The sequence below is a fragment of the Equus caballus genome, chromosome 5 (assembly GCF_041296265.1).
Source record: "Equus caballus isolate H_3958 breed thoroughbred chromosome 5, TB-T2T, whole genome shotgun sequence".
Lineage (NCBI taxonomy): Eukaryota > Metazoa > Chordata > Mammalia > Perissodactyla > Equidae > Equus > Equus caballus.
This window is the reverse complement of record NC_091688.1, coordinates 5,266,382-5,290,537: the sequence shown is the minus strand read 5'-3', so window position 1 is coordinate 5,290,537 and position 24,156 is coordinate 5,266,382. Positions and strand designations below refer to the sequence as shown.

At 40.0% G+C, this 24,156-nt stretch overlaps 2 long non-coding RNA genes across 2 annotated transcripts; one reads left to right on the top strand and one right to left on the bottom strand.

Moving 5' to 3' along the window:
- The first annotated feature begins 1,386 nt into the window (after window positions 1-1,386).
- Window positions 1,387-23,522, top strand: LOC106783126 (uncharacterized). Its single transcript, XR_001380689.3, has 5 exons — window positions 1,387-1,628; window positions 2,958-3,017; window positions 20,082-20,139; window positions 20,259-21,567; window positions 22,041-23,522. It is a non-coding gene; the product is annotated as an uncharacterized lncRNA (long non-coding RNA).
- On the bottom strand, window positions 2,755-12,017 carry LOC111773440 (uncharacterized). The gene is made up of 3 exons (XR_002807827.2): window positions 11,842-12,017; window positions 10,725-10,772; window positions 2,755-3,043 (listed from the first exon to the last, which is right to left on the bottom strand). It is a non-coding gene; the product is annotated as an uncharacterized lncRNA (long non-coding RNA).
- Window positions 23,523-24,156: the final 634 nt, after the last annotated feature.

Genomic DNA, 24,156 nt, shown 5'->3' with positions numbered 1-24,156 from the left:
AACAAATACTTGTGTAATCAACTAAAATTTTTAAAATGCCAACATTTTTCACATTTACTTCAGAACTACTTTGTCAAAAAATAAAACATTGCTGTTGCTAACAGCGCAGTCCCATTCCCTTCCTTCTCGTCCGCAGGGCAGGCATTATCAGGAATTTAAGATACAGCCTCTCTGTTTGTGTGCAGCTCACCACGGTATCTCCAGGGCCTAGTACAGTGCCCAGAACACAGGTGCTCAACAGATATTGTTGAAGAAATAAATTAATGAAAAAACACCAAATAGTTTACATTTAAGTGCTTTGAGGAAATGGGGAAGGCTATTATTTTTCTGAAAATAAGGTGGGGGAAGATAAGCTATCTGGGGAAATGGCTCCTTGTGAAAAGAGCAGGACCACGGATGAGTCTTTGGGGCTTCAGGAAGTGGAGTGCCAATCTGCAGGCATTTTTCTGGCATGGTTATAAAATCTCAGCTTTTGGGTAGAAAATGCAAGTTTTCTGGTATTCACCTCAGTGACAGGTAATGCATTGTTTCATAGAGTAACCCATTTCATTTCATACTCCTTGCTTGGAGAAAAGATTAGTTTTCACTTCGATATCTCTTTTCAAGTATTTTCTTTGAGTATTTCCATAGCAACCACTACGTATCACACAAGCTTAGCTGAAACAGAGGATTTTCTCCTCTCAAATAATGGTGACATATTTCAAGTAGGAGGGACTTGAACATATCTTTCCATGGTAGAGTGATGCATGAGAGGGACAGAGAAAGGGAAGGAAGCGTGGGGAGGGAAAGAATGTGAGTGAGAGGTACAAAGAGTCTTCTCAATGAAAAAGAAAAAAGAAAAAGGCAGGATAAGTAAAATTGGATTAGTCACAGAGCTGTTCAAATTATATTCCTCTATACATACCACTCTCACGCGCACACACACAGCGTACACACGTGTACACACACACACAGGTGTACAAGTAAGGAAAACATGCAATCAGAAGGGGGAAATCAGATTTGTGACCTTGTACCGGCTCTTAAACCCTGTGTTTCAGCAAAGTATTCTTTTTGCCTGCTGGTTGCTTGGAAATACTCTGAGGAGCTTGCCACATGCCTGTGTCTAGCCCCACAAGGGAGACACTCAGTAATGCGAATAGCATGCAAGTTTAAGAGATTAGAAAAGCAGGATGAGGGGCATGGCTGGTGGTGTAGTGGTTAAGTATGTGTGCTCCACTTCGGGGGCTGGGGTTCACAGGTTCGGATCCCAGGTACAGACCTGTACACCGCTCTTCAAGCCACGCTGTGGCAGTGTCCCACATATAACATAAAGGAAGATTGGCACAGATGTTAGCTCAGGAACAATCTTCCTCAGAAAAGCAGGATGGCCCATTATGATGTCATGCCACAGACTCAAAAAATTCTTAATGCTACACATCCAAAGAGTCCAGGTAGCCCCAGAGAAGAATAGATTGTTTTCGCTAGTTTCATAAGTGAAAGTCTGCCTGGCATCCTACTTTAGCTAGAAAACAACATCAAACAATGTATAGTTTTGTGGGCCAAGAAGTTTATGAGTAAAGAACAGATCAAGAGATAGGAAGTCTGTCTCCTAGCATCACATTGGCAACTATGTACCTGTTTGAGCTTGGGTAAGTCAGTTCCCCTCTAGGGCCCTCATTCTCTCATTTCTCGTTGTGAAATGAGAAGAGAGCACTGGATAATTCTAACAGATTGCATCACTTAGCAGTTTTTATATTGTAAATGACAAAAAAAATTCAACTTGGCTTAAAAATAAAGAAAATGTATTGGATTATGAAGTGGAAAATTCCAGAAGTGGGGCTGGCTTCAGATAAGGTTTAATGTAATGTCTCAGCAACGTCACCAAGAACCCAGTTTTGATATCAGTTCATCCTGAGACTGGTTCCAAGATGGCAGCCAGAAGTCTCAGGCCCGCATGTTACCTCACGTGGCAGGAAAGAGGGATGCATTTGCACTGGATTCCCAACAGGCAATCTGAAATTTACCCTGGTTGAACCAGCTTAGCTAGCAAATCCACCCCGTTAGCAATCACAGTGGCCTGGGGGAGAAAATGTCCTTATTGACTTAATGTAGATCATACATGCTCCAAAGGGACAGAGCCAGGATTCATTGTCCCTGGCAATACACAGATCTCTAAATGGAAATTAGAGACAGCCGAGAAAGCGGTGTGGGGAATTCTGAGGAGACAATCAACAAATGTCTACTTTGGGGTCTCTCCAGTTCTGACATATTCTATTTTCATTTTCTGCCCCAGTGGAGAAGCAAGTTGACTTTGAGCATGAAAGGAGATATCATTTGAAGATAGTTGCACGTGGAAGTTCCTACTGCCTTTGCATTTTGCCCTAACCATAACCCTGACAGGAAACTACCCCAAAACCTTTTGGTTCAAGGTCTTTTGGTCTTTGGACAGTTAATGAAAATGAAACATATAAAGAAGGAGAAAACACACACACATGGGCACACACAGACATACACATACACACTCCATATGAGAATATGTCCATTCTACTATATAGTCCTTGTCCTTTCTCTGTTTTGAACTTCTGGTCCCCAAAACTCATTTGAAGTTTTCTCTATGCTTTTAAAATTTGCACTGAAACCACTAAGTTTCTAAGAATTCCTGTAGGGAACTTGATTCTTGAAGAATAGAGACGCATTTCTCCTTCCTTCATTGTCCTTTCAACACATACATGCACACATGTATTACATTAAGGAAAAGACACCACTATCAGCAAATATGAGAATAAAGAGGTTTATTGGTTAGAACATTTCAGGCAGAGATAATAAAAGGCCAAATCCAAATGGTTTAAACAAGGAAATATATTATCTCACATAAAAAGAAATCCAGGGTTAGAACAGTTGTAGGTTGGTGAATTCATCAGCTCAACGATATCACTGAGGACCTAAATTCTTCTATGTTTCTACCATGTCTTCCTCAGCACGCTGGTGTATCTTCTTAGGGTGACTGACCTCCTCGTCTCAAGATGGGTGCCACAGCTGTAAGTATCACATACCGATAACAAATCTAAAAATAGCAAAGAGTAGTTTTTCCTTATGCTTCCTTTTAAAAAAGCAAAACAAAGTCTTTCCCTGGACCATTACCTCCCTCCAAACAGACTTCCCCTCTGTCTCTTTGGTCAGAATAGTGGCACATGCCCACTCTTATATATCCTTGGAAAGGTGAATTACCCTAGTTGGCTTGCCAATCAGATTCACTTTCTGATTTCCTGATACCTGAAGCTAACTGGGTCTGCTACATAGGATTTTCAGAAGAAAAAGCTCCAGGGAAGAATGTATGACATGAAACATTTCTCTTAAGCCCCACCCGCACTCTGCAGCAGACTTCCCCTCATCTTATTGGGCGGAAGTGGGGTTTTGTGAGATACCAGTATACGACAATACCAAAAATATGTACTGCAATCACTCCTGGATTGGAATTCATGTTCCTCTTCTTGTTACTGGCCACGAGAATGAGAGTAAATATCTTATCATCACTGAGCCTCAGTCTCTCTCTCTATAAAATGGGAATAGGATCACAAGACTATCCTCACCATATGCTTTTGAAAATTAAATGAAACAAATAGGAAGAAGTGGCACATAGATATGCTAGTATTCCATAGATATTACTTCCTTTCTTGTTTTCCCATTCTTTTTTACTTTCTCTCACCCCCTAGCCACCATCTATGGACCTAGAAAAAAGAGGATTACACAGCACAAAATGCATTAAATTTTCATGTAGCTGATTTTTAATTTATTTTTAAATTTGGGGATGCATTTATTATATGAAATAAATGTTAGCATATTAAATTTGCTCCATATTTCAGTCTTTATAACCCTGGTCTGCCTGGCTCCAGAGCTCATGGATTTGATGCATTACTCTGTCTCCCAAGTCACTTACTGGGGTTGTAGGAAAGCTGTTTATCTGTTGGTTAATAAATCAGGATGCGAACGGTTGGAAAATACGACCTCTTCAAAGGTCATAAGACTCTCTCACTTCTGTCACTTTTCTCTTACAATCTCCTATTAGAATTTTAATTTTAGATGGTTCTTTGGACCAGCGTTCATGTTGTAATTCTAAGTAGATATGTTCAGCTGGACTACGGAGATTTTGCTAAAGGTCACTGAAGCTGGAATCGAGGTAGTGAAGGCTTGATGAAAAAGTTGACTTCTGAACCAGATTTTGAAAGATGACCTGGAATTTGTTAGTAGGAAAAAGGGAAGGAGAACATTCTGGGCAGAGGAAACTACATGTGTAAAATCTTGGAGGAAAGAAAGAAAATGGCAAAATTATCAAAAGACAACAATTTCAATGCTTTGGAAGTGTGGCAGGAGATGTGGCTGGAAAACACAGCTCAAATGTTGAAGATCCTTTCATGCCATGCTAAGATATTTACCCTTTCTTCTGTCAACTATGAAAAACTACTAAAGGATTTAATCAGGGACGAGGCATGATCAGACTCATGTTTCAGTGAGACAATTCTCATGGGGGATCAAATGAGGATTTGGGGTGATTTCTGTCTATGTTTCTGGACACTTTCCCTAAGCTTCTCCAATAATCCTACTGATTTTATTGATTTTTAGGATTTAGAACTATTAAAATACTCTTTTGGTGGAAAATTTCATTAGAAACTGCCTTTTGGTTACTCTTTTTCTCTGTTTCAGTTTACCATCCAAAAAAAGTTTAAGTAAATCAGTTAGCCAAGGTTTTTCCTGGCAAAAGACAGCTACCTTTTTCTCAGGAGGTTATGCTTGCTTAAGACTCCAAAGTCTTCCTCCTCTACCAGAAATGCTATATCCTTCCTCAGTACGGAACTGACACAACTCTGCAGTCCCTAGTTGGAAAATGTCTTATAGATGAGAGACAATCTCTGGCTGTGGAGCTGTTGGTAATGATTTTTGGAGAATGGCCACAGTTTCGCAATGTAACCCTTGAATTTCTTCAAGTTCTTGGGTGAATTCCATCTAGTTTTAGTGATTTATTTACATTTAGTTTGACAATTTGATCTAGAAAATCCTGTTTATTCCTAATCCTTTTCTAACTAAGAACTAAATGATATATAGATTATTTTTTTCCACTTGAAATTAACATTTGGTGGATGTCATGTAGCAGCTGGGGTCTCATTAAGCTGTGCTCTGTAGCACATGGAAGCGTGAGTCCAGTACTTGAACCTTGATTCCACTGCAATAAGTTCCAGGATGGACTGCAGGCTGATGCTTTGCAAAGAAATGGAGAGGATCATCAAATAGGCATCAGATGAGGTGACCAAGACAATCAGACAGGAAAATGAATGGCTAATCTGTTTCTGACCATCTAAATGACTAATTTAAATCTAATACTACATGATCACCTCTCAGTTTAAAGCTTAAAGGATGCCTGAAGTCTCCTTACTCAAAGGCTTTCATTTGTCATACTTGATGTTTAACTAATTTAGTGCTAAATTTTAGATTAAGTTTATAAAGGGACATGTGAGGTCATATACATATGCAAATTCATTCATTCATTTATTTTCTTTATTCAGTCATACATTTTTACGTTATGTGCCACACACCGTATTAGGCATGGAGAATATAAACTCAAACAAGACCCTGTCTCCCAAGAAACTTAAATATGTAGCATTAAGCATCATGTTAAACTTGATAAAGATATGAATATGGAGAAAGAATATTACTAAGAAACATCAAAATCATTCCGAGGCATTGGGAAATGTTTCCTAGAGAGAGTAATGGCTGTATTTATTTTTAAACGATCAGTAGGAGATAGCTTGATTAAGAAGGTGGTGGAGCAGGGTGAGAGAGGAAATTACAGCAAAAGGAATGTTGTAAACAAAGGCAAGTGGCGTGAACAAGCAGAAGTGCAGACATCTCCAAAAAGCTTGAGTGAAGGGCAGACGGATGTGGGAGGTGGGCTGCAATGAGCTGACGGGAGAGGAAGCTATAATGGGAGCTTGAGGTCAGAATATAAAGAGTTTTCTGCTCCAAGCTAAAGAACTTAAGTTTTACCCAAAAAGCCACTTCTTCGGGTAGTTCTCCTTGGCGTCTGTGATTGATTAGGTCAAACTTCTCCTATAAATTCTTATAGCACCACAAACATCTTTTACGTGGAGTTTGTCACGGATGTTATTTTGGTTTGACTGGTATGATCGATTGTTCGATCTGTGTCTTTCCCCTTTACCAGATTGTAAGCCCTCTGTGCTTCTGCCCATTTACCTCATGTGCCGTTTCTATGTTTCCTTTACTGTAAGCTCCATGAGGGCAGGGACCCTGTTCATTTTGTTCAACTTTGTATCCCCAGAGCTTATTACAGTCCCTGGCACATGGTGGACATTCAACAAATGCTGGCTGACTGACTGAATGAATGAACGAATGTCAGCCATGGGGAGTCATTGAAAGTCCTTAGGAAATGAATGATTTGCTAGATTATGTTTACATTCTGGAAAGATCCATCTGGGAGCAGTCTTGAATGATGAGTTGGAAGAGGGTCAGACCAGAGGAGAGAAGAATAGGTACAGGAGTAGCACTGTTGAGAGTTACGTGAGAGTCTGAAGAAAAGCAGTGTGGGAGGGAGTGGCTTGAGAGAACAGATTTAAGAGCAGAAAACCGATTTATTGAGAAAAAGACATATTTATAGGTACTATAAAGCTTGGAATCTATATAGCTTTATATTGAATTGGATGAGGACACAAATGACATTGAGATGCCTAGCATGACTGTTGCAGGTTGGGTTTCCCAGGAAACAGACTCCAAGGCACAGATTGTGTGCAGGAGGTTTAGGAGGGAGCGCTTGGCATTAACACTTGGGGAAGGGAAGGGAAGGGAAAGGAAGCAAAGGGAAAGGGAGGGAGCAGGGTTTGCCAGAGAAAGAAGTTGGGTTCTGTTGCAGTCTCCATGAAGGCCGCAGCCAATCCTACAGAGAGCTCTGAAACTGAGATGGCCCTTCAGAGGAGGCCCGAATTTGGGGAGAGGCTGGAATTTTATACTTCTGAGTTAGTCGTTCATAGAACCAAGACTAGCCCAAGAAAGTGGCATAACCTTCGGCAAGGCAACTCTCTTCAGCCCAGGCAATTCTGAGGTGGTCTGATAGCTCAAGGCTGTTTGCCATCAACATTCTCAGCAGCTGGGGAAATACATATTTCAGTCAGCAAGGAGAGTGGCACATCACAGCAAGCGCTAGAACGAATCCCAATTTTGAGTAACTAAGGATATTTGAAGATAAATTTCAAGGGTAAGATGATTATTATTATTATATTAATTCAGTTTTTGAGCACAGAATTTAAAGTCTGTGGGTCACACCGTGAACCATGACCAAGAAAGAACAGTGTGGCAAAGTCAGCTCTAATCCCTCCTCCTGGTCCTGGGAGAGGAAGGGATTAAGAGAAGGGTGGACTTGAGGGAGGCGAGCGGGAAGTTCTGTCATCAAGAGATATTCAGATGTGCTTGAAAGAACAGATTGAAGAAAGCGTAGAAAGGAAATAGGACTGTCTTCCACTTCCAGCCATCAGAAGCACGAAAATGTGACCCACGCCCAGGAGACACATCAGTTTGCAGAAGGAGATCCAGGAATGACAGAGATGATGAAACTAACGAACAAGGACCTTGAAACATCTTCGATAAATATGTTCCATATGCTTAAGGATGTAAAAAAAATCCAAACATAGTGAAGAGATAAATAGAAGACATAAAAAAGAACCAAATGGAACTTCTAGAGATAAAAAATGCAATATCTGAAATAAAAATTTTGCTGAGTGACATTAACAGTGGATTAGACCCTAGGGAAAACTCAGCAGACTTGAAGACAGAGCAGCTGTTCAAAATCAATCACAAGGAGGAAAATAAAAAACAACAACAACAAAAAACTGGAAAAAGATGAGGATGGGCAGGGTTCCAGAGGCGCAGAGGAAGTGTCTACTGGGAGGTCTTCAGGGAATATGATCCTGGAATAAACTTCAGCTGGACAGGACAGAGATTGGAGTCAAGGAGAAGACATAGGCTGAAGAGCTTGGCCCTAGGATATGCGGTGGATTGCTGCCATCATTTATTTATTTTAAAAATGCTTACTAAGGCATACCACCATTTACTGAGTGATATGTGCCATACTTTGAACCAGCCCCAGGAGATCCAAAGATGTACAAGACATAGTTTACGGTCTATAAAGAGAGGCAGGCAAGTAAGCAGGCAAGGGCAGAACAGGATGCTAAGTACTATGATGCGGTGTGGACATTTAAGGAGGTCACTCCTTTTCAGGGTCATGCAAGCACAGAGTCAGCACTTGCCTGTCCTGAGCCTCCTTAAACTTGGTACCCTGGATGCTTCTCTTGTCTGGGCCCTGGGCAGGACAAGTGAATCCTATTAGAAAGAACTGCTGCCTTTAGGACTAAGCTACTCAAGGTTTCTACTGCTCTTCAATGTCATTGCCTTCATAAGGGAATCCAGGGTTTGAGGGAAGCCTGAGCGTCTGGCTCCTGGAGAAGAACTGCTCATCTGTGAACCCTCAGCTCTAGCAGCCCTCCCTAACCAGCACCATGGCTAAAAAGACAACAAACAGAAACAAATAGCCAGTTAGATGGAGGTCAGAGCTTCCGCCTTTGCAGCCAGTGTGCCTTTTACATCCTTCTGTCTTCTCACCAATAACACTTTATTGTATGTCGGTCTTTCTTACTAAAAAGTATCCTATTGAGTTTTTTTATTTTGAAAAAGCATTTTTTATTATGGCAAAAAAAATATGTAGGAAACTTTTCCGTTCTAACCATTTTTAAATATACAATTCAGTGGCATTAGTTACATTCACAATGTTCTGCAACCATCACCAGTATCTATTTCCAAAATTCAATTCAACACAATTTTAGTCTAATTCAATTTTAGTATCTTTATCACAGTGCAGAGCACAAGTGTGATTTTATCAATATTTATTGAATGAATTGTTGAATGGATGCATGAATTAGTATAACAGTCAAGAGATTGACTATAAATACACGGTAATTAACATTCCCATTGCTGCTATGCAAAAAATGACAGAGAATAGAGGTTGTAAAATTTAAGCAAGTTGTAGATAGTTAGTAGAAGTGGCTACATCAGAGGAAATATCTTTAGAAAGAGAACTTGTGCTAGAAGAATCATGGCATGCTTTTGAAGAAGAAGTTACATGAAGGAACTCAATGACCTCCACAAGCAGGTGACAAATTCCCTTGCCAAGAGACAACTTTCAAAGAAGCCGGGCCTGATGGCCTTTCGCCGGTGGTTTGACTCCTGACGCTGTTTAGGAGTACTCAAGAGTTTGACAAGGTCCCCTAGGAGGAGGACTTGCTGGTCCTATTACCATGTTTAGATCTGAAAAAAATAGATTGACAATAATAACTCTTCTCTGTGCTTTATCATTGTGTGAGTTTCAGAGCACCAGGCAAAGAAGGAAGGTAAAGAGTGACTTGATTTCATGGTGATGGCGCAGGTCTGTCTACAGGTTGAGACAGGAAAGAGGGGCAGAATAACAATCAGAAATCTTAGGTCATAAAGAAAAATCAACAAGCATTGTTTTCTTCTAGTGAAAATTTTCCAAATATGTTGAGCATACTGTCTAGTTTGCTGGGTCTCCCTGCTTCACTCTGTACTAAGAGGAACTGGTTATCTGACTGTGCTGTCTGTCAACCAGAAGGGCCTGGTGTGGTCCCGTGTAGAGGCCCATGAGTAACAGTAGCCCATTAAGACATTCCTGACAATGGGGCCCAGAAGAGTCAGAAGCACAGATGTAAGGCTCTTCTTGGCCACCTACTGGATCTATGACTTCTTTTTGGTTTTGTATGTTCATATTATACATATTTAGATAACTGTTATGACAATTATGATAAAGCAAACACCATAAATTATTCTCTGACTAACTTTTTCTACCACTTGAAGTAACTGTCTGGTCCACTCCTAACCTCCAAACAAATCTAAAAAGAGCTTATGGCATCTCCCTCCACGGACACCAGCGAGGAGATTTGGTACAGAAACGAGATTCACAGTTAACTTTAGCCCGTACAAAAGCTCTTCCCACTGTTGCAAGAGAAAAAGAAGTTTTCACCCAATGTGTTCTCAGTTACTGGATTCTCTTTCTTCATGGGAAAAAAGCCCTGCAATTATGGTAGTTGCCATCAAGAGAATAATGGTAACTAGGAGAAAAGAAACAGGCTGCATGGGCTCTGTCTAGCAATCCATCTGTACTAAGTAACACAACGAAATCCTTCAATCTCGTGTCCAGGAGACTTTTTTAGTAAAACTCAACCATCCGCTGATTCTTTCCCTTTGTGTATTTCCCCACTCCTGCTCCCAACTATCTCATATAACTCTATATGTCAGAGAATCTGGACCAGGAATCCAGACCAAAAGACAAAAACACAAAATATCAGCTTAAAGCTACTAGAAAGATAACTTTAATGTTATTTATAAATTTAAAGTTCAGCTTCTGTAGGCTTTAGCAAATATCATATAAACATACACAAAGACAATTTATAGGTTCTGTAGCTCTAAACTATTGTGGTTCCTAAAAAGATCCCGAGAGGAGGACACAAGGATACTTAGGAGCAAGGTGGGCTTAGGGCCAGGACTGACTTCAGGTACACATTTGGTGGGGAGTGCAGTTTTAAAGTTTTCTTTGAAATTCTACCATTTCTTTGGCTCCTTTTAAGATTCAAATGCCCTGTTTGAGAAACTCCACTGAGAAATTTATTACTCACTAAAGCTTCGGCACAGATTCTTTTCTCAGAGAAAGAGAGAGGCAGGACCTGAAAAGAAGAAAGAAAAAAAAAAAAGCGTAGGTGAAGGTTATGTCAGTGCTGGTATCTTTTGAAGGCAGAGGATAAGAAAGCTCTAGACCAAGGCCAGCAGGCAAGTGGTAACACTGAGAAGGAACTGCCAGCTCGAGGGCACAGTAAAGGTTAAGAAAGGCGAGGGCGCCAAATGAACTTCACTTTAGGGTTTGGCCCCAAACTAGCTTCAACACTCATCACCTTCGCCCTCCAGCCCGCTCTCGCTTTCCCCTAGCTTCTCTCCTGAGCTTTGTCTGCTCAGTGATGGGTCAAAGAACCTCTTCTCTTGGTTCTTTTTATTTTCTTTGTAATGTAAATATCCTTGAGAGGGATTGTACCTGAGTCACTGACACTTTAGTGTAAAATAATCAGAAAGCTTTCTTCAGTCACAGGAGAATTGATATGAGCATTCCAGCTGCTGGCTGGGGATGCTTTGGGGAAGAGATTGACAAAGGAGGATAAAAAGAAGAGGACAGGCACAGAAGAGGAGAAAGGGACATCAAAACATCCTCTCTGATGTAACAGGATCTCTAGCCCCACTGCTGGCCACACTCCTCAGATTTCTTCCTCTCTTGTCCTCAGTGCCACGTTTTCTGGGGCTGTTCTCAACTGCAGTGCGTGCTCACACGTGTGTGTACCTGCCCAGTAAGTGTCCTGCAGTCTAGCATTCTAGTATATAGTACATACATAGTACATAGGAAGTATTCTGGAATTCTGTCTTGTTATGAATACAGGTTTACTGTGGTCACTTGGAGAGGTGATCAGCAAAAAAGAAGAGCTCACAAAGTGTCTTTCATCTCACTGCAGAAACTACTAAAACCATGAATTTCCTTCTCCAGCTACTAAACTGATAAACCTATTTTTTTCCGCAAAAGATTAAAATTGTATCCACAGAGGCAACCTCAAAGCAGAGTTAGTTGTTGTTCTGGAAGCAGGCTGACACATTTTCTAGGATTCTAGGACAAAGGGACAATCAGCTATAAAGTTTCTGAATGACCTATTCCAGGATATAAAATATAAATCCACTTTGGAACAAGCCATTTACCTGCAGTCCAAGACAGAAAACCATCTTCTCAGGTGAGGAAAGGGAGGGAGGGGGACGCAGATGATGCAGCAGAGGAAACAGAATGCCTGCGAGCACAGGCAGTCCTCTCTAGAAGTGGCATTTGCAGCTCCCCCTGCTTCTGCGTGTTCGTTTCGCTTGAGACTCATTCTTACTCTGACACCTTCAGGAAACTTGTAGACCAACTTTTTCTTTCTTTTTCTTTTTTTTAAACTGTGCACATTTATTGTAATTTTAAAGATACATCGGGACTTATTTCTACAATTTATGTTTCTTCCTTTTGCCATGACTTTTTTTTTTTTTTTGAGGAAGATTAGCCCTGAGTAAACATCTGCTGCCAGTCCTCCTCTTTTTGCTGAGGAAGATTGGCCCTGAGCTGACATCCGTGCCCATCTTCCTCTAGCTTATATGTGGGAAGCCTGACATAGCATGGCTTGATGAATGGTGCATAGGTCTGTGCCTGGGATCCCAACTGGCAAACCTCAGGCCACTGAAGGGAAACACGTGAACTTAACCACTACTCCACTGGGCTGGCCCCAGGTTTTTCTTTTTTAATAACATGCTGCCATAAAAACACTGTATGACCTGAAGAGGAGGCAGAAACAAGCTCCTATGGGATCCTTGACAGGTCCAGCTGACCCAGGCTGTCACTTAGGTTCTATTCATTCACATTTACTCTACACTCAGGTCTTATAGCTCTGGCAACTTATGGTTGATCATTTTCCTTAGACATAAAAGCCTGTGCTCTAAAATTTTTCAAGACTCAAAATAGTATCGTGGTTGTTTCCCAGGACTTTTTGGTCCTGTAATCAATCAGTCACACTTTACAGACTGAGACCTAAATCATTTGAAGCAGTTTTGGGTCTTTCCTCCATATCTGTTATTTAAATGGAAATCCCATGAATGAGAATAGATTCTAATTCATATCTCCTCAAGCAATAATCTAAATTAGGAATCAGCATCTTTTCTTTTTTTTTTTTTACTGAAGTATAATTGACATACTCTAGCCTCTTAGTTTCAGGTGTACATCATAGTGATTTGATATTTATACACATTATGAAATGATCACCAAAGTAAGTCTAGTAACCATCTGTCACCATACAAAGTTATTACAACATTATCGACTATATTCTCCATGCTGTACATTACATCCCCATGACATTTATTTTTTATAACTAGGAGTTTGTACCTCTTGATCCTCTTCACCCATTTCATCTGCCTCCCAACCTCTCTGCCGTCTGTTAAATAGCAGTTTGTTTCCTGCATCTATGCATCTGTTTCTGTTTTGTTTGTTCATTTGTTTTGTTTTTTAGATTCCACATATAAATGAAATGAGATGGCATTTGTCTTTCTCTGACTTATTTCACTTAGCATAATACTTTCTATGCCCATCCATGTTGTCAAAAATAGCAAGATTTCATTCTTTTTATGGCTAAGTAATATTCCATTGTGTGTGTGTGTGTATATATATACACAACATCGTCTTTATCCATTTCTCTATCAGTGGACACCTAGGTTGTTTCCAAGTCTTGGCTACTGTAAATAATGCTGCAATGAACATGGGATAAATATATCTCTTTCGTTTTCTTCAGATAAATACCTTGAAATGGAATTGCTGCATCATATGTTAGTTCTCTTAATTTTTTGAGGAACCTCTATACTCTGTAGAGTATATAGAACACTATACATAGTGGCCACACCAATTTACAATCCCACCAACAGTGTAGGAGGGTTCCCTTTTTTCCACATCCTTGCCAACACTTGTGATTTGTTGTCTTTTTGATAAAAGCCATTCTGTTGGTTGTGAGATGGTATCTCATTGTGGTTTTGATTTGTATTTCCCTGATGATTAGTGATGCTGAGCATCTTTTCATGTGCCTGTTGGCCATCTGTATGTCTTCTTTGGAAAGATGTCTATTCAAGTCCTCTGCCCATTTTTTAATTGGGTTGTTTGTTTTTTTGATATTAAGTTGTGTAGGTTCTTTATATATTTTCAATATTAATCCTTTATTGGATATATGGTTTCCAAATATCTTCTCCCATTCAGTTGCCTTTTCATTTTGTTGGTGGTTTTCTTCACTATGCAAAAGCTTCTTAGTTTGATGTAATCCCATTGATTTATTTTTGTTTTTGTTGCCCTTGCTTGAGGAGACAAAAAAATATTGCTATGACCAATGCCAAAGAGCTGACTGCCTATGTTTTCTTCTAGGAGCTTTATGGTTTCAGGTCTTACATTCGAGTCTTTAAGCCATTTTGAATTTATTTTTGTATACAATGTAAGAAAGTGGTCCAGTTCCATTCTTTTTTCTTTTTTTTTTCTAGATTGGCACCTGAGCTAACAACGGTTGCCAATCTTCTTTTTTTTCTTTTTGCTTTTTCTCCCCAAATCCCCCCAGTACATAGTTGCATGTTTTAGTTGTAGGTCCTTCCAGTTGTGGCATATGGGACACCGCCTCAGCATGGCTTGATGAGCGATGCCATGTCCGCACCCAGGATCCAAACCAGAGAAACCCTGAGCTGCTGAAGCGGAGCGCGCAAACTTAATCACTCAGCCACGGGGCCGGCCCCCTCATTCTTTTACATGTAGCTGTCCAGTTTTTCCAATGTAATTTATTGAAGAGACTGTTTTGTCCCAATTGTATATTCTTGCCTCCTTTTTCATAAATTAACCAACTAAATATGTGTGGGTTTATTTCTTGGCTCTCTATTCTATCCCATTGATTGATGTGTCTATTTTTGCGTCAGTCCCATACTGTTTTGATTATTATAGCTTTGTAGTATAGTTTGAATTCAGGGAGTGGGATACCTCCAGGTTTCTTCTTCTTTCTCAAGGTTGCTTTGGCTGTTTGGGATCTTTGGTGGTTTCATACAAATTTTAGGATTCTTTGTTCTGGTTCTGTGAAAAATCCTATTGTTAATTTGATGGGGCTTGCACTGAATCTGTAGATTGCTTTGGGTAGTATGGAGTTTTTAACAATACTGATTCTTCCAATCCATGAGCACAGTGTATCTTTCCATTTATTCGTGTTGTCTTCAATTTCTGTTGTCTTATATCTTATAGTTTTCAGAATACAGGTCTTTCACCTTCTTAGCTAAATTTATTCCTAGGTATTTTATTCTTTTCGATGTAATTATAAACGAGATTATTTTCTTAATTTCTGTTTCTGATAGTTCATTATTAGTGTACAGAAATGCAACCAATTTCTGTATATTAGTTTTGTATCCCTCAGTTTACTGAATTCATTTATTAGTTCTAATAGTTTTTTGGTGGAGCTTTAGGGTTTTCTATATATAGTATCATGTCACCTGCAAATAGTGACAGTTTTACTTCTTCCTTTCCAATTTTATGGCTTTTATTCCTTTTTCCTATCTGATTGCTGCAGCTAGGACTTCCAATACTATGTTGAATAAAAGTGACAAGAGTAGGCATCCTTGTCTTGTTTATGATCTTAGAGGAAAAGCTTTCCGCTTTTCACCATTGAGTATGAAGTTAGCTGTGGGTTTATCATATATGGAAAGTCAGCACTTTTTCTGAAGAGGGCCACATAATAAATATTTTAGGATTTCAGGCCAAATGGTCTCAACTTTGCCTTTGTAGCTGGAAAGCACTCAGGGCTTAAACAAATGGGTGTGGCTGTGTTCCAGCAAACTCTTATTTACATAAACAGTTAGCAGCTGGATTTGTCCTGAGCCATGGTTTGCTGACCCCTGATCCAGATGGTTCTTTAAAACACTCTCTTTCTTTCATTTTTATGTACTCTTTATTACCACTATCTGAGAGTTATGAAAGTTCCTAAATTGACATAAACTATCTGTACATTCGTGTGATTTTCTTAAAATTGCAACATAAGAATGTACTTTTCAATATTTATTTATCATAAACTTAAAGATAAAAAACAATAAATTTCATCTGGCTAAATTCCAATTCTTTCTTTGAATACATAAGCATATTTTTATGCAGTTGTAATTTGTGTATGTATTTCATTTTTTATTTTATGATTTACACAATATCCTTTTGTAGAGCCATTGTTATATATTAATATATTTTACTTACTTATTTTTAAAGATTATGTGATAAGTATTTCATTATACTTATAAAGCTAGCTTGCTAAAAATTCTCTTATTGTTAAATATTTGGACTTTTTCCCATTAGCTAAAAGGACTGCTATGAAAATCTTTGTGCAAGTGACACACAACAAAGTTAAAATCCAAATGTAAAAGCCGTATCACTTCTGCTAGCTCTACTAATTATTAAGCTCAACTATGGTGACATTATACACTCAAAAACACAACCAGATAGTAATTTTTTTGTAAAGGCAACCAGATTATAAATTTGTTTAATTGCCCATCACATTGAATGATGTCAGAAGACTATCCTACACAACTTTTTCTAAGAAATGTGATTTGATCTTAAATTGTTTTTGGTCTGTATTCCTCTACAGATAGCATATATTCCTTCACAGATTCGATGACGTATCTCAATATTACTATACAAGCTCACATGTGCCAATGGCTTAAATACTTCAATCTATGTTCAAATACTGTATTTTAGTATTCTGTATAAGACAGTTTCATTAACATTGTCAACAACTGCATAATTAACCTCCAGATACTGTCATGCTCAAACTCAATATTGTCTTTTTCTAAAATGGGGAAAGTTGACTCTAAAGGTTGGTAGTTTCCTATTAGAATAAAAATCTTTTCCCCAGCACAGAGCTCAGATATTGCTTGGTATTTCCAGAGTCAGACATAGATTCTTGACTGTTAGTTTCAATGGACACTGAGGTCTGAAATAGCAGAGAGGGCTGAGGGGGGACATTAGAAGAATTCTTAGTAGGAAAGGGCTTTCTCAGGATGGCTCTCATTCAACCGGAGCATCTCAGAAATACAAATCCCCTACTTAAAACAACTGAGGCCACTAGGCACCCAAATATAGACGGGTTTGTAACTTTCGTTCCACCTATTTGCATCTTTAGGCACTTAAGTCAGCAAGAGACACCTTTATAAAGGACAAGTACTCTAGATCAATGCTTCTCAAACGATCAGTGGTAAAGAACCAGTGTTTTTCATTTTCAAAATGCCATCAATTGATATTTTTATAAAACACAATAAAAATAATGATCATAAAAATAAATTAAAAACATGCAAAATGCCAGCTCTCAATTTTGCATTTACTATTGGAGACAATTTTTATTTTTTTATTATTAGAATTAATATAAATATATTTACCATATTTATATTAGAGATTATATTAAATTAGAGTCAAATATAATCAGAACAAACACAGCATAGGTAAAATTGTAAAACAGTACACATTTTTCATTGAAAATGTGTGTATAGGTAAGTAGTCTAGATTTTACCTAGCCATTGTAAACAGGTCTGAGGCGTAAACTTAGGGAAGCACCAGTGTAGACGGCTTGGGCTTTAGAGTCAAGATACCTGGTCGTGTCTCAGTCTCTTACTGGCTGTGTGATCTGAGACGACTTGCTGTCTTAGCCCCATTTCTTCATTTGTAAAGTATGGATAAAAGTAAAATCAAATAGGGGGCTGGCCCCATGGCGTAGTGTTTAAGTTTGGCAGCCCATGGTTCGCAGGTTTGGATCCTGGGCATGGACCTACACTACTCGTCAGCCACACTATGGCAGCATCCAACATATGAAGTGGAAGGAGATTGGCACAGACGTTAGCTCAGGGCTAATCTTCCTCAGAAAAAATAAATAAAATAAAATAGTGTTGTTTGTGAGGATCAAGTAAAACAGAACATGTAAAGTTCTTAGGGTAGTATCTGGCATGGTAGATACTGAAAAAATGATGGCCAGGATTTCCATTATGGTGTTAGCCAGCATGGCAAAGGTTTAAGGAGACTTAGTGATGAAAAATGTAAAGAGTAGGCATGCATCTCACTTCTGGGTACCATCTAATAAAAGGAGTCAGATATACATTGAAAATCCCACAGCATAATAGACCACTAAGCTAATAAGAGTTTAGCAAGGCTGCCAGATGCAAATTCAATTTACGCTATCAATAACCAACAAGAAACTGTGATAGAAAGTGAGATGCCATTCATAATGTCAAGAATCGCTAAAGTTTCTAGGAATCGAAAAAACAAGGAACACACAAAATTTTATGGATAAATCTTTTAAATTCTATTAAAAGACACAAAAGAAGACATGAATAATGAATAAATGAATGGAATTATTTGAAACTATAAATTTGTCAGTTCTCCCTTAAATTTATTTATATATCAATATATTCCAATATAAACTCCAGCAGAAATTTTTGAGAAACTTGACAAACTGATTCTAAAGTCTACATTGAAGAATTAGGTTTAACTAATAGTTTTCAATTTTGTGTGCATGCAAACACATACACACACAAAGAGCAAACAAAATAGTATACACCAACACAACAGCAGACAAACAAAACATGGAACAGATAAGAACGCCCAGGAACAGAGCATGTGTGTAAGGAAACGACATATGTCAGAGACAGGGAATACATAAATTATTTCATAGATGCTGCTAAGAAAGCTGGCTCACTTATTAAGAAAAACATTCCTACTTCATGCCATATATACAATGAACTCCAGATGGCTTAAAGACCAAAATGAGAAACTTTAAAGCTAGTGGGAGAAAATATGATCTTAGGGTGGAAAAAGATTTTTTTAAACAAAATTCTATAAGCACAAACTATAAGGTAGAAAACTGTTGGATCTGACTATATAAACATTAAAGATTTTTATTCAACATGGGCACAATAGACAGGATTAATAGATGTGTACCATACTAACAAAAGAAGTTGCAAAGTTTAAAATCAATGGAATTAATACTTAGATTATAAAAGGAATTCCTATTAATCATTGAAAAAAGTAGGAAAGTGAGTAAAGGATATGAATAGGCGATACACAAGAGGGGAAACCTGAATGACTCAAGTTAAAGAGATCCTCATCCTCAGCCGTAGTAAGAGAGATAAAAATTAAAACAATATTAGGCCACTTAATACTCAATTGGCAAAAATTTAAGAATTAGAGGACTCCAAGTTTTCAACAAGTTGGGAAAAACAGGAATCCACATGCATAGCTGGTGGGAGTGGGAACTGGGACAGTCGTTCTGGAAGGTATTCTGGCAGCTCTTAGGACCCTACAGTACAGCAGTCTCTCTCCTGGGAACATGCCTGAAAAATTCTTGCAGAGACTCATAAGGCACCACATAGAATAATGTACACAGCAGCATTATTTGTAACAGCAAAGAACTGTCCATTATCAGATGGAATACCACGTAGCTGTCAGAAGTGATGATTTAGTGAGTATACGTTAAAACACAGTATTGAGTAAGAAAGAAATCTAATGAGACACTATTATGTAAGCTAAACGCACACACATACACAAAATACCACTAAATATTTCTCACAGATACACACATGATATTAAGAACACATGTTAAACATCTTAGAGGAGGTGCCTACTTGATGGTAAGGCATAGTAATGGAAGATGGGGGATAAAGGGGAAACTGAAATAAAACAAGAAAGGGATCTTGTGGGATCAAGCATAGTAGTGTGCCATGAATCAAGAGAGGTATTTGATTAAATCAAAGCTCTGCACCTAAAATTCAAAAATTAAAAAAAAAAAAATGGCATCCACAGTATGGAACTGAGTGTTACAGATGGCACGCTTGGATCCCAGTAGACACTTTCCTAAGCACGTGGAAACACGTGAGCCCCACAGGATAGAAAATGCAGATTGAGACACTGTTCTTAAATTCATGAACTATGGTTCTCCCAGATTGTTCTTCAGTCTCTGGAAGCTCTTTTCCATTCTGCAATACTAGTGAAGATTAGCCAAGTGGGGAGCAGAGGGCATGGTTTCTCCATCCTGAGAAGCTGGTGACAAAGCTGCCTCCTGGCTGAGGTATCCTAGAGACGCTCGATTATGTTCTTCCCTGAGCAGTATTTTCCATGTTTCTCCTCTACACGCTGGCAGTAGCAAATGTCTTACCATGGCTGCCGTCCAGAGAATTCGAAACCAGAGCTTTGCTCTGGGCGAGGATCCAGGAGAGTAATTAGGATTCCACAGCTGAAGAGCCCCAAACTTTAAGGAGGACCCAGAGGCTACACTGACTGCGTCTTCAAGCCTTTGTGAGTTGAAGAGGGAAAAAGGCTGGAAGCCCTCAGTCATTTTCGAGTCTATGTGCTGGCCTTACTTTGATTTTTGTTCTTGTTACAGGATGCCCAGATGTTTAGGAAGACTTCCAGAGCAAAAGGGGACACATTACCCAGGATAGGTATATATTTGTGTTTTAGTTCTTGCCCCATTTCCAACTGCATATGAAGATTAGTTTGGTAAAATTTTCCTGGTGAGTTCTGTGTTCATGAAGGGACTGAAGTGTGTTTATCTTTTCAGTGTGGGAGAAACACCAGGTGTTAACAAATAAACAGGATCCCACATAAGGTGACAAGAGGCATCTGAACGTCCTTCCAATCTCATATCAAACGTCCTCCAATAAACTGAAAGTCCCATTGTTCTTATTAATGGTAAAAATTACCATTTTAAACATCTATAGTGTTGTAAGCTTTTTATAAACAAAATCTTATTTCATAATTTTAACAGAACGGTAAGTAGCTATTGTGGTTCCTAGTTTACAAGTAAAGAATGGTTTCAGAGAGGTCGCTACCTTGCCCAAGGTGACACAGCTAGGATACAGCAAATCCAAGATGCGACCCAGGTCTACATGGGTCCACCTGTATAGCCTTACACCATCTCAGTATTGATATTAAAGCTTGTTAAGATACAGATGTATTTTATCCAGCAGATTGCAAGCTGAGTCATCCTCAAAACCTCAGTATTATTGATTGGTTCAAATTAGGGAGATATGGCCTAAAAAGCAGGACCTTGAAAGAATGAAGCACAGAAAACTTAAAAAGCTGCCAAGATTGGGAGCACTCACCACCTAAGAAGAGCAGAATAGTGCCCAGCGCACAGAGGAGGCCTCATCAGTGCAATCCCTTCCCTTCCTGTCTTGCCTGAGCTGCACGGCGGAATGACAGGGGGAGAAGGCTGGACGCCAGAGACCCTGGATCCTAGAAGAAGGCGCAACAAAAAGTCGAAGGTCCTCTGAACAGGTGATAAGAGACGCTCCAAGGCGGACAATCTATTTTGTCAAACACACCAAAGGTGAGCCCTCTCTATTCACACGAGGGCTGTTCCCTGTGCCATTTTTGAGTTAAGATGGATGGTCCCGAAGTGTGGCACAGGTTTTGATTCTACCTCCTTACCTGGAAGTCTACCTGAGGATTCGCTAAGAAGGAGCCTGTAGCTGGTCGTCGTTCCCCGGGCGTTTCCCTGGGTAGCCACGATGCCCTGTGATAAGTGCTCGTCATAACTGTAGTTGCAGCAACAGCAACCACTAACTAAGCACGTGGAATATGCTAGATGAAGCACCAAATTCCATACGTATATGTATCATCTCATCTGATCCTCTCAACAGCCCTCAAAAGTTGACATCATTACTCCTACTTCGTGTATTTAATACGGAATAGAAAGGTCAAGTAATTTGCCCATGACCACCCAGCTGGTGTGTGGTGGTGCTGGAAATAATTTATTTCAGACTCCAAACATCGTATTCTTGACGCTTACATTGTATTCTTTGTTACTGTTACCCTCATCATCCATGATCTGGGGAAACTGAGGCACAGAGTGTTAATCCATTAAGGTAAGTGTTTGAGATAAATTTGAGACTTAAAAGCAAACATTTGCTTCGTAATTGTCCAGCCGTTCATTTTACTAATATTTATGGTGAGAATAATTAAGTAATATAATGAATATCTACAGTGAAGTATAATTGAACATGGTAAATATATTACTAATAAATGAAAAAATAAACGTTAGTGCAATCATAAGTGTTATTTCCTTCACAACTTACTGTCTTCCACTCAAAAGCCTTCTTTAATCTCCTCTAAAGCAGGAATTCTTAGTCCTGGTCCTAAAGGCTTCTGGATAGCATCTGGGGGTGGGAAGGGGAGGAGGTACATAGATTTGGGTAGGAAAAGGTGACATTTTTATTTCACTACCTCTAATTGAAATGTAATTTGCCATCTATAAATGTTGGCAACATTGGTAGCATGTAGGAATATCTGTAACTTTTCACCAATAGAAATTGCATATTTTTATATTATTATTTTACAGCTGTGACGAATGTCTTGAAATGTCATTTGTGCTTATCTCTACTTGAAAATCACGGTAGTTATTAGACCTCCTGCTTAATCTAATCCTTTAATAAGGAAGCATACATGTATTACTTTCACATTTTGAGAAGTGCATCTCAGTGTAAGTAGTCTCTTTGGTAAGCCTGCTCAGTTTCTTTTATGTATTTGAAGACATCGAGGAGAGTCCATGGGCTTTACCATAGAAAAGTCTGAGCGCTCTGCCCGAAGCCACGCATCAGGGGGACTGTTCTGACAGGTGGCAGCTGGGTGCAGAGAGGGTGACCTGCCTGGCCTTTCCAAGCATAGGGTCTGGTCCTAAGCCCAGCCTGAGAAATCCCTTCCTTCTGCCTCGCTCAGACCAGTGGATGTGCAGAGCGGGTCCTCTCTTTGCTCAGCTCGGTTCCTCATGGTCCCAGAAAGCGGCACATCCCACCAACAGAAAGTCAGCCCTTGGCGCCTCTCCAAACACAAACTGAGGCTCAGGGCCTGCAGTGGCCGCTGGTCACTCAGGGGCTTGGTACCGACCCCGGGGTCTTGCCAGCCTTCCTGTGTGGTCCTGGCGAGTTCTTCAAGACTATGAGCTTGAAGCTCGTCTTGTCTAAATCGGGATAACAAGGTTTGATATTTGTACAGTGCTTTCTGACTTGACACCACTCCTGCATTATCTCTTCAGCTCTCACTACGACGCTGTGGGGCCACGTAAGCACGGTCACCCCGTGGCACACAGGAGGGAGCAGGCCCTGAGAGGACAGGGAACTGGCCTCCATCCCGGAGACACCTCCATCTCAGGGCTGGCACCTGGGTCTTTGGAGCCTCAGCAAAACACCCCTTCCTCAACCTGGACTCCTCACCCTGGTCCGCAGAAACAGCCTCTGGGCACCCCACTGCCAGCTGTTCCATCCTTAGGGACACATTTTCTCCGATGGCCCCTCAGTTCCTCCCACAGGATCCCTCTCCCGGCTCCACCAGCGCCTGACAGGCTGCCTCTGACCTGGCCTGGATCCCGCCCTGCCTTGTAACGCTTTTGTGCGCTGTCCCTCACGCTGAACCTCAGGTCTGCACACACTTGCTCACTGACTCTGGACAAGTCACCTCAACTGCCTGAGCCTCATCTTCTCATCTAGAAACGGGGAGAACACTGATTTCAGCGTTTGTCATGAAAGTAAATAAGATGCTTTTGCAGAACCATAAAATCCTTTATAAAGTGGCACTTGATGCTCCCAGCAACCAAAGTAAAGACAGGCTGGGAGGAGGTGAGGGGCAGAAGAAGGGGCTGGAGACGCACAGACCACTCAGGTCCTGGCTGTGACACCTTTACTTGTACATCCCTGGAAAAATTGCTCCACCTTCCTGAGCCTCAGTGCTCATCTTTGATGGAAATATTTGATCTTCTTACTAAAGTTTTTGTGATGATAAAAGGAGATGATGTATCGAAGATCTTAATACAATGCCTGGCACTCAATAACTTGTGTGGTGGTGGTGGTATTATTATTATTTTCTCTCTTGGAGCAGAGTCTTTTCTCACAAATTTCGTGTCCCACAACATTAAGCATAGTGTTTTGCCAGTAAAAGGTGCCAAAATATAATTTTTGAAGAAATGATTGATTTTTTTTAAATACTATGAGATAATAAAAGAGATAGGAACCACTGTAAATTTTTAAAAGGTCTATCTAACTATCCTGCATCACAATTTTTTCCATGTTATAGAGAAAGTGAACATGCCTCAATTCTTGGGGTCCATCCCGGTTATTTCTCCACTTCTGAAGACTGTAGAATATGCTATCTACATATATACATAATGAGAATATAACACTTCCTGGTCCGGTGCACAGGGAGCTTTCCAGGCTCCATCACTCCCATTAGATGGTGAGCTCCATGGGGACTGAGTCCACATTTACAGCTCTTCAAACCCTCCGGAGTTAGCGGAAGGCAGGGCAAGGAGAGGCCTCCACTGAACGTCTGCTGCCACCACAATGGTTCTACCCAGTCCATGGCCCGGGGTCCAGGCAGGGTCGGTGCCAAGGCCTTGAGTAGGGGACGCATTCTCCTTTCTCTTTCTGTGAATGCCTTTGAGAAAAGCAGCCCTTAGGTTTAAC